Here is a 10,678-nt window from a genome sequence, read left to right on the forward strand (position 1 = left end):
GGCCTGTGGCTTGGTGGGCAGCGTTGTGCAAGGGCCATGAGAAGAATGTGCATTTTGTGCATTTTGAAATCATGTATCCAGGGACTGTCGATGGTGAAGATTATAGATTTTTCATCCTGTGGGGACATTTACCACCTCTCTGGGAGGATCAATGAAAAGGAAATGAGACCAGAGTAAAGGGGCTGGCTTTGGAGTTACCATTTTGCAGCGCTGTAGACTTGAGAAAGCTACTAGGTCTCTTGAGGCTTCATTTCATCACCTGTTAATTTGTTTCAGCGACTCACTGGGGTTGTTGTGAAGATTTAAGGAGATTATTTGTCTAAAACTTGGTCTCAGGGCACCTGGGTGGCTCAGCTGCTTAAGTGTCAGACTCTTGGTTTCAGCTTGGGTAGTGATCCCATGGTTTTGAGAGTATGAACTCCACGTGCAGAGCCTGCTTGGGATTCTCTCCCCTTCTCTCTGCCCCTTCCTGGGTTTCTCTCTTTCTCTCTCTCTCAAAAGAAATAAATAAACTAAAAGAATTTTTAAAATATAAATAAAAACTTGGTCTCATTGGAAGCTGTAAAACCTGATCAATAATGTTGCATTTTTTCTGAACTGGACTTCTTAGTATTCTCCCTTCTTTCTTAGCTTGGAAAGCTTATTTTTGGCTCTCAAATTTGACTGCTCTCCCTGGTACCCTGTTTTCATTTCTAATGCAAAATGTGACCTTTAGCATGTGCCTCTTAACCTGGATCTTCTTCCTGCCTGGAATGTTGACGTGATCCTGGAGGTGCAGTAGCCATATTGCCATCATGAGGATTATCCTACAACCTAAGGGTGTCAGGGCAGAAAGGTAGGAGGAGGCTTGGGCCCTTAATGGCAGTGTCAGACTATACCAGGATTGGACTACCCACTGAATCTCACCTTTGAAGAACACACATTCCAGAGTTTAAAACTCTAATTGTCTCTGAAATAAGAAAGAAAATAGTACGGGTTAGAAAGTGTTGCAGAATACTGACAAACGATGATCTGAAGACTGGACATATGGGCTTACTAGATTCTTCTACTTCTATGTGTGTATGTGTGCGTGCGCATGTGCCCACGTGTGTGAAAATTTTCACAATAAAAAAATTCCCCATGTTGATTGTAATGTGATGCTCCAGCTCATAATTAAGCCCTTTCAAGAGCAGAGCACAAAAGTCTCCTGATGGCAGAGTTTCATCAGCCTCCCCAAATACCCAGGCCTGCCAATGGGGTCCTGCCAAGCTGCTGCCTCCTGCTGGCCCCTGCCACGTTGTGTGTGCCAGAGTTTAAGCTTTCCAACCACAGCGGAGGGTCTTGGTTACAACTCTATCTACTGAAGTTTTCAGGCAGAGGTCTGGCTCTTGATTTCAGCTATGTAATGGGTAAATGCACCTTCTGTTTTAAAATTTTTAATGTCTGCTGTTTACAAAGCACCATGGACCCTCGAAGATGGCATGTGTGGAAATATAGAGACGTAAAACCCTGTCATGTTGTGCGGATGAGGATTCATAAAGCTCCCCCTGGAACCGATGCCCTCATTTTTATTCTTATTCCCCTAATTTTTCCAGCTCTCTACTTGTGGACATGTTCTGGGATGTATTTCTGAAAGCCCATCCTTTCTATTTTTATTTGATTTCAGGTGTCATGGCTGTGACGCTTGTGACATATTTGACATGGACCAGGGAGAGGGAAGGGACCGGGCGTGCAGCTCAATTCACCAGGGAGGGTATGGAGTCATTTCTGTGACCCCCAGATCTAAATAGAAGAAGGAATACCTCCAATTCTATACAATCTCTTCCAGAAAACAGAATAGAATGAAACACTTCCCAACTCATGGGATTACGTAATTACTCTGATACAAAACCAGACAAGAGATTACAAGAAAGGAAAACCACAGGCCAATATCCTTCATGAACATAGGTACCAAAAATTCCCAAAGATACATTAGCAGATTGAATCTAGCACATTCTGTGTATCTGTCCATCCACCCCCTCATCCATCCATCCACCTACCTGTGTATCTACTTCGCTATGACCAAGTGGGTTTTATCCTGGGAATGCAAGACGGCTAGCTCAATTTTTATTTATTTATTTATTATTATTATTTTCTTTAATTTTCTTTTTTTTTTTCAACGCTTCATCCATTTCTGGGACAGAGAGAGACAGAGCATGAACGGGGGAGGGGCAGAGAGAGAGGGAGACACAGAATCGGAAACAGGCTCCAGGCTCTGAGCCATCAGCCCAGAGCCCGATGCGGGGCTCGAACTCACGGACCGCGAGATCGTGACCTGGCTGAAGTCGGACGCCTAACCGACTGCGCCACCCAGGCGCCCCTAGCTCAATTTTTAAATAGCAATCAATGTAATAGCAAAAATGTATATGTAAATAGCAATCAATAGTAATAATTTAAAGAAGAAAAACCACTTGATCATACTAATTGCTGCAGAAAAAAAAAAAAAAAACTTTTGACACAATTCAACATTTAACCATGATAAAAAAACTTTTGGTGAATCAGAAATAGAAGGCAACACTCTAGACCTCATAGAAAGCATCTACAAAAAATCTACAGCTAACATCATACTTAAAGGTGAAGAGTTTTTCTTCTTCTCCTTTGTTTTTGTTTTTAAAGTTTATTTATTTATTTTGAGAGAGAGAGAAAACAAGAGTGAGTCAGGGACAGGGAGAGAGGGAGAGAGAGAATCCCAAGCAGGCTCTGCACTGTCAGCACAGAGCCCGATGTGGGGCTTGAACTCACAAACTGTGAGATCCTGACTTGAGCAAAAATCAAGAGTTGGACACTTAACTGGCTGATCCACCCAGGCATTCCACAATGTTTTTCTTCTAACGTCAGGAATAAGACTGGATGTCTACTCTCCTCACCCCGAACCAACATGGTACTCAGTTCTAGCTAGTGCAATAAGGCAAGGGGAAAAAAAAGGCATATATTTTGGAAAGGAAGAAATGAAAGTATCCTTATTCACAGATGACATGATTAAGAAAATCCCAAGAAATCTAAGTGAGCTCATTGACACAGCAGGTGCAAAGTCTGTTGACAATTCAGTTTTATTTTTATATACTGGTAATGAACAGTTAGAACCTAAATTTTAATACAAATACAGTAGTCCCCCCCATAACAAAAAAAAAAAGAGAGAAAAAAAGAAATACTGAGGTATAACTCTAACCAAACATGTATAAGTTCTGCATACTAACAAACTTACAAACTCATGAAAGAAATCAAAGACTTAAAAAAAAGACAGATATACATCTTGTTCATGAGTTGAAAGTCTCAACATAGTAAAAATGTCAGTTCCCCCCAAGTTGATCTACAAATTTAACATAATTGCAATACAAATATCAGAAGAACTTTTTTATAGATGTGGTCAAGCTTACTCTAAAACTTATTTGCAGTGGCAAGGGAACTAGAATAACCAAACAATTTTGCAATAAAATAAAATAAAATAAAATAAAATAATAAAATAATAAAATAAAATAATAAAATAAAATAAAATAATAAAATAAAATAAAATAATAAAATAAAATAATAAAATAAAATAAAATAAAATAATAAAATAAATTTGAGGAATCCCACGATACAATTTGAAGACTTTCTATACAGTACAGAAACCAAGACAGTGTGGTATTAATGATGGAACAAACAATAGAACATTCAGAAACCAGACATTGAGACACCAGAAATTGACCCACACGAATATGGCCAATTGATTTTTGACAGAGGTTCAAAGGCAATTCAGTGGAGACAGGGTTATCTTTTCAACAAATAGTGTTAGAACAAGTGGACACCCATGTATTAAAAAAAACGAAAACTGAAACTTCACACCAATGCACAAATGAATTCAAATCGATCACAGATCTAAATGTAAAACAAAGAACTATAAAACTTTTACAGCCAAACATAGGGAAAAATCTTCATGATCGGGATTAGGCAAAGAATTCTTTTTTTTAAAATTTTTTTCATATTTATTTTTGAGAGAGAGAGAGAGAGACAGAGTACAAACAGGGGAGGGGCGGAGAGAGAGGGAGACATAGAATCCGAAGCAGGCTCTGAGCTGTCAGCGCAGAGCGTGAGGCGGGGCTTGAACTCATGAACCTCGAGATCATGACCTGACCTGAAGTCCGCCACTTAACCAACTGAGCCACCCAGGCACCCCATGGACTAGGTAAAGAATTCTTTAGGACAACAAAAACATGACCCACAATAGAAAATATTGGTAAATTAGACTCTGACAAAATAAAAAAACTTTGCTCTGATAAAAATGTTGTTAAGAGAATGAAAATACATAGTACACACTGGGAAAAAATATTTGTAAGTCGCATATCAGAGGTCTTGTATGCAGAGTTTATAAAAAGCTTTCAAAACATAACAAGAAGGGCAGGATTGATCTAACCATCTCAGTCCCGCATATTTACCCTAGAACAATAAAACTTTGGTTCATGCAACTCTGTTGAAAATCTACCCAAACTGGACACAACCCAAATATCCATCAAAAGGGAATAAAAAACAAACTGGCTCATCTGTACAATGAAATTTTACACACCAATAGAAAGGACTGAACTGCTGATACACACAACAACTGGATATTCTTCAAGGCATTATTCTAAAAGGTTATACACAGTATTATTCCATTTATGTGACATTCTTGAGAAGACTAAAGTATAATCTACTTTTAAATTTTTTTTAACTTTTATTTATTTTTGAGACAGAGAGAGACAGAGCACGAACGGGGGAGGGTCAAAGAGAGAGGGAGACACAGAATCTGAAACAGGCTCCAGTCTCAGCTGTCAGCACAGAGCCTGATGCGGGGCTCGAACTCATGGACTGTGAAATCATGACCTGAGTCAAAGTCGGACGCTTAACCAACAGAGCCACCCAGGGGCCCCAAGAAGACCAAAGTATAAAAAAAGAGAATAGATTAGGGGTGATGGGAAGGTGTGATTACAGAGATAACGGGGGACACCTTTTTGGTAAGAGACTATTCCATATCCTGACTGTGTGGTAGTTAACATTAATCAATACGTGTGTTAAAATCCACAGACCTTTGCCTCACGTGTTAACTTAAAAAATAAAATAACATTTGGGTCTTTAATAATAATAGACACTTACTTTTCTGAAATAATTTCTGAAAACTAAGAATCAGGGGTTTGAATTTTTTGGCCCCACGAGATCATTTTAGCTCTGATCTTTACGGAGCAGTTATTTTGGAAAAGACTAAGGAGAGTTTCATCTGTATTTAATTTAATTGCTACCAATGCTGGAATCTTGGGTCAAAACTCAATCTTGAATACTAAAGATCGAATACGCAATCTTTAATTACAGAATACTAGAGAATTTTAAAAGTAGGTGTTTGATTCATCCCCGGAACAGTCATTTCTTTAATGTGTAGGGCAAGATAAGGGGGGGGGGGGGGCAGAGTAGGAGTCATTCTAACCTAATTAGAACATATCTGCATTCCAGCCAGGAACTGTTTTGACCACAGTGGCTTAAACAGAATAGGGACTCAACCCTCTACTTTTCTTCTCTTCCATCCTTGGCGTATGGCCTACACCTCACTGGCCGTAGTTGATGATCTCCAACCATTATGTTTAACTTTCCAAGGGAATGAGGAAGACATGTTTACATTTCCAAGGGAATGGGGAGGATTTGCAAAAGGGTGCACCTTCCAGCTGAGTCAAGTCCTTTTACGAAGTTTTCTTTGAGGTTCCTTATATACTTCCTCTCACTGGCCAGACCTTAGTCACACGGCTATACCAATCTGCGAGGGAGGTTGGGAGACATAGTCTTTTAGCTGGGCCCATTGCAGCCCAGGATAAAATCAGAGTTTTGTTATTTAGGGAAGCAGGGAAAAGATAGGCTAGGAATTCACTCACGTGATTAAGGAGGCCAAGAAGTCCTATGACCTGCCATCTGGAAGCTGGAGAGCAAGGAAAGGTGGTGGCATAGTTCAGTCCAGGTCTGAAAGCCTGAAAACCAGGAACGCTGTTGTCCGAGGGCAGAAGATGGACGTCCTGGCCCAGACGAAGACCAAATTCACCCCTCCTCCACTGTTTTGTTCCATTCAGGCCCTCAACTGATTTGATGATGCCCACCTGCATCAGTGAGGCCAGCTTCTTTATTCAACCCACCAATTCAAATGCTAATCTCTTCCACCAGCACCCTCCCGGACACACACAGAAAGGTTTTACCAGTTATCTGTCACCTCCTAGCCAGTCAGATTGACATGGAAAATTAACCATCACGACCTGCATTTATTTGGCGTTTGAGGACAGCAGTGGAAGGCACTGAGAGGCCACAGAGCTCGGGGCGAATCTGGGGAACTCTAAAGTGATCAAATGTGGCGGCCATGAGGATAACGATCATGAAACGTACAGACTTTCAGCCCTCTCTAAATGGAACCCCTTAGACGCGGCAGCAGTCATTGTCAATTTCTGGCCCCTGTGCCCTCACTTTTACCACTCACCTGTGCCCCCCCTCAAGATTTCTTATAGGTAGCACTTGCATTTCTATGCCTGAGGATCTTCTCTTGCTACTGGAGCTCACTTTGCTGCTTGCATGGCAGGCCAGAAGTGCAAGGGAGTTAATTCTCCCCAGGAACCTCGCTCAACCAACGGCGTGTGTGAATTGGTGTCTAAATGCCCTCTTGTGTGGGGTCACTCTGAGGCACGTCCTTCACGCTCGCTGCTGAGTTTTTTCAGCAGCTGTGAGCAACAAGCATCCATGTGGTAGTTGCCTTAATAACGTACTCTTAGCTCCTACCGGTGTTCCCTTCGCCTCCCCGCTGCCCAAGAACGGCTTGTCCTAGAATCCTTGTCTTAGGGTCTGCTTCTGAGGGAACCCCAACGAAGACAGGTCCCAACTGAGAGCACTGTGAGAAACAGCACATATAAGCAGACAGAAGAGCCATCAGTAATTCCATCCACTTTTCTTTTTTGAGGAGCATTGCTGAGCCTCAAGGGCAAAAGCATGATTAAAAATAAGCAGTCATACTTGTTGGTACCCTCAACAGATGGGGGCCACTCAGTTAGTTTAGGACAAATGGCTCTACACGCTTCAGGTGTGGGCCCAGTGGATCAGTGTTTACAGAATTATAGATGAAGTGGTTTTAATTCCTAAATCCTTGCTCTTGACTGGAAATAGTAATCCATTGCCACTGCTGTTGCCCAGGTGTAGACTCTTCTTATTTCTTGGTGGGACGATTACAGCAGTTACTTAACCCAGTCTCTCTGGCTCAGCCTCACTTCTCCTTAACGCATCCACACTGGTGTTGCCAGACAGATCATTTAAAAATGTAAACCAAGCTCTCCGCTCCTGCCTCTTGGACAGACAGATGCTTCTGGTATAGTGCCAGCAGCGTCCCTGAGACATGATGGTGAAGGCCGGAGTCAACGGATTTGGCTGTTGGGTGCCTGGTCACCAGGGCTGCTTTAACTCTGGCAAAGTGGTTATTGTTGCCATCAATGACCCCTTCACTGACCTCAACCACATGGTTTACATGTTCCAGTATGATTCCACTCATGGCAAATTCCATGGCACAGTCAAGGCCCATCTCTGCCTTCCAGAAGCGAGATCTCACCAACATCAAATGGGGTGACGCTGGTGCTGAGTATGTTGTGGAGTCCACTGAGGTCTTCACTACCATGGACAAGGCTGGGGTTCATGTGAAGGGTGGGGCCAAGAGGATCATCACCTCTGCCCCTTCTGCCGATGCTCCCATGTTTGTGATGGGTGCGAATCCTGAGAAGTATGACAACTCCCTCGAGATTGTCAGCAATGCCTCCTGCATCACCAACTGCTCGGCCTCTCTGGCCAAGGTCACCCATGACAACTCTGGCATCATGGAGGGACTGATGATCACAGTCCATAGCATCCCTGCCACCCGGAAGACCATGGACGGCCCCTCTGGGAATCTGTGGAATGATGGCCGAGGGGCTGCACAGAACATCATCCCTGCTTCTACTGGTGCTACCAAGACTGTAGGCAAGGTTGTCTCTGAGCTGAATGGAAAGCTCACAGGCATGGCCTTCCATGTCCCTACTCTCAACATGTCAGTTGTGGATTTGACCTGCCGCCTGGAGAAAGCTTCCAAGTAGGTGGGGAGGCAGGCATTGAAGGGCCCCCTCAAGGGCATCCTGGGCTACAGTGAGGACCAGCTTGCCTTCTGCTACTTTAACATTGACAGGTACTCTTCTACCATCGATGCTGGGGCTGGCATTGCTCTCAATGACCGCTTTGTCAAGTTCATTTCCTGGTATGGCAGTGAAGCTGGCCATAGCAACCGGGTAGTGGACCTTATGGCTCACATGACCTCCAAGGACTAAGAGCCCCTGGACCACCAGCCCCAGCAAGAGGAAGAGGAAGAGGAAGAAGAAGAGGAAGAGGAAGAGGGAGGCCCTTGGCTGCCTGGGATCCCTTGCTTCAACTCATCCCCCAACACACTGAGACTCTCCCAACCTCCACAGTTTCCATATCCCAGACCCCCTGAAGAAGTGGAGAGGCTTGGGGAGCCCTACCTTTTCATGTGCCATCAATAAAGTATATTGTACCCAGCCAAAAAAATGCAAACCAAGTTATGCTTCAAATCCTTAAGTATTTCAGGGCGCCTGGGTGACTCAGTCGGTTAAACATCCAGCTTTGGCTCAGGTCATGATCTCACGGTTTGTGGGTTTGAGCCCTGTGTTGGGCTCTGTGCTGACAGCTCAGAGCTTGGAGCCTGCTTCGGATTCTGTGTCTCCCTCTCTCTCTGCTCCTTCTCTGCTTTCTCTCTCTCTCTCTCTCTCTCTCTCTCAAAAATGAACAAACAGTAAAAAAAGAATTCAAATCTTTCAGTATTTCCCAGCCAGGGAATATCTCAGATATCCTAGGGGATTTATGCCCTTCAAGTTTTCCTTTTCTCTCCCGCATTTCAGTTTCTATTTTTCTGAATATGAGACATGAATTTTAGAATTACTTAATTATTCCCACCTGTTAAAGTTGAAGCGTTTGCTCCCTTCCGAGTGGGTGTGCACGGTAGTTAGGAGATGAGAAGAAGGAAAGCTCTCTTGAAGCAATTACTCAGCTGGGATATCAAAGGACCATTGATATGCACGGTGGAGTTTTTAGCTATTATACTATTTTAAGTTATTTGTATTTTAGGTCATATGTTTTAAAGTGTATACCCATAATGGATTAAAGGCTTATCAGGGGTGTTCGATCTCCAAATACACAATGCAAGATGCTTCCTTTTGCCTGGAATCTTGTTCTCTCATTGGCACCATTTGGGAACTGAAGCATTTCTGACTTCATCTTTGACAGTGATTTCTCTCTCAACACTTCCCTTTCTGAAAGTCGGGAAGAATTAGATGCTACTTACTGTGTTCTCAACGCTTTTCACAAGCCATTTAATTATCAGGATGTTTTGTGAGGAGTTGATTCGTCCTCTGTCTCTCCCACTAGACTGTGAAGTCTTTGCTATGGGGTTTGTGTCTTATTCATGTTCGTATCCTTTTGGCATAGTGCCCGGAACAAATATTGGCTCCCAATAAAAGTTTTAAATACTCTACCATAAAGTGACCCCATCAAGAAAAGCACTAATTACATTCTAAATATTCTGCTCCAAAAGCCAGAAACTATAAAATGTATTTTGCAGAAGATTCGCATCACAAATGACTAAAACGAAAACAAAAATGTTGATGCTTAAAAGGGTGCCCTCTCAGGGAGCCTTGGTGGCTCAGCTGGTTAAGCGTCTGACTCTTGATTTTGGCTCAGATCATGATCTCATGGTTCATGAGTTTGAGCCCCACACTGGGCTCTGTGCTGACAATGCAGGGTCTGCTTAGGGTTCTCTTTCTCCCTCTCTTGCTGCCCCTTCCCTACTTGCATGCTCTCTCTTTCTTTCTCTCTCTCTCTCTCTCTCAAAGGGTCACATTTCAGAACTTCATGGCAATAGGCTTTCTGCAGAACCCATTCTCTGAGGGATCCTGGGTAGGTGGACTGTGCTGGGCTCAGAGTTGCCCATTTACTTCCCAACACTGACTTCTGGTTACTTCTGTAAGGGGTCCTATTGCTGGAGTTAATGGGGTAAAGGCAGAAAAGGGCAAAGGAGCCAGGCTATCATGTTATTTTAGTGCCTCATGAGGAAAGAGCCCCTTGGAGAAAGGAATCTGTTTACCCCAGCATGGGAACTTACATTTACTTCCACTTTGGAGAAATCCTAATAAAAGCTGAAGAAAAGCAATGATTCCTTTTCTCTTCCTGGCACAGGAATGAAAAGAAGCGAATGCTATAAGCCTCTTCGTTTCTAATAAATCCGGGATGGGTGGGGCTGCTGAGCATCCTTTCGTTATGTGTGATGAATGTCAGAATATCTCTAATTAAATATTCTGAAAAGGTGCTCTAAGCTTTTTGGAATTTTGTCTGAGCAAATCTCCAGGGACAGGGAAATAAAAAGTTAGGTCTTAAATTTTTTTTTTTTCAACGTTTATTTATTTTTGGGACAGAGAGAGACAGAGCATGAACGGGGGAGGGGCAGAGAGAGAGGGAGACACAGAATCGGAAGCAGGCTCCAGGCTCTGAGCCATCAGCCCAGAGCCCGACGCGGGGCTCGAACTCACGGACCGCGAGATCGCGACCTGGCTGAAGTCGGACGCTCAACCGACTGCGCCACCCAGGTGCCCCAGAA

General features: G+C 43.2%; 1 pseudogene; it reads left to right on the forward strand.

The window, feature by feature from the left end:
* Window positions 1–7,387: 7,387 nt before the first annotated feature.
* LOC121031305 (glyceraldehyde-3-phosphate dehydrogenase-like) lies at window positions 7,388–8,402 on the forward strand (annotated as a pseudogene).
* Window positions 8,403–10,678: the final 2,276 nt, after the last annotated feature.

The sequence above is a fragment of the Herpailurus yagouaroundi genome, unplaced genomic scaffold (assembly GCF_014898765.1).
Source record: "Herpailurus yagouaroundi ecotype Mexico unplaced genomic scaffold, PumYag 141, whole genome shotgun sequence".
Lineage (NCBI taxonomy): Eukaryota > Metazoa > Chordata > Mammalia > Carnivora > Felidae > Herpailurus > Herpailurus yagouaroundi.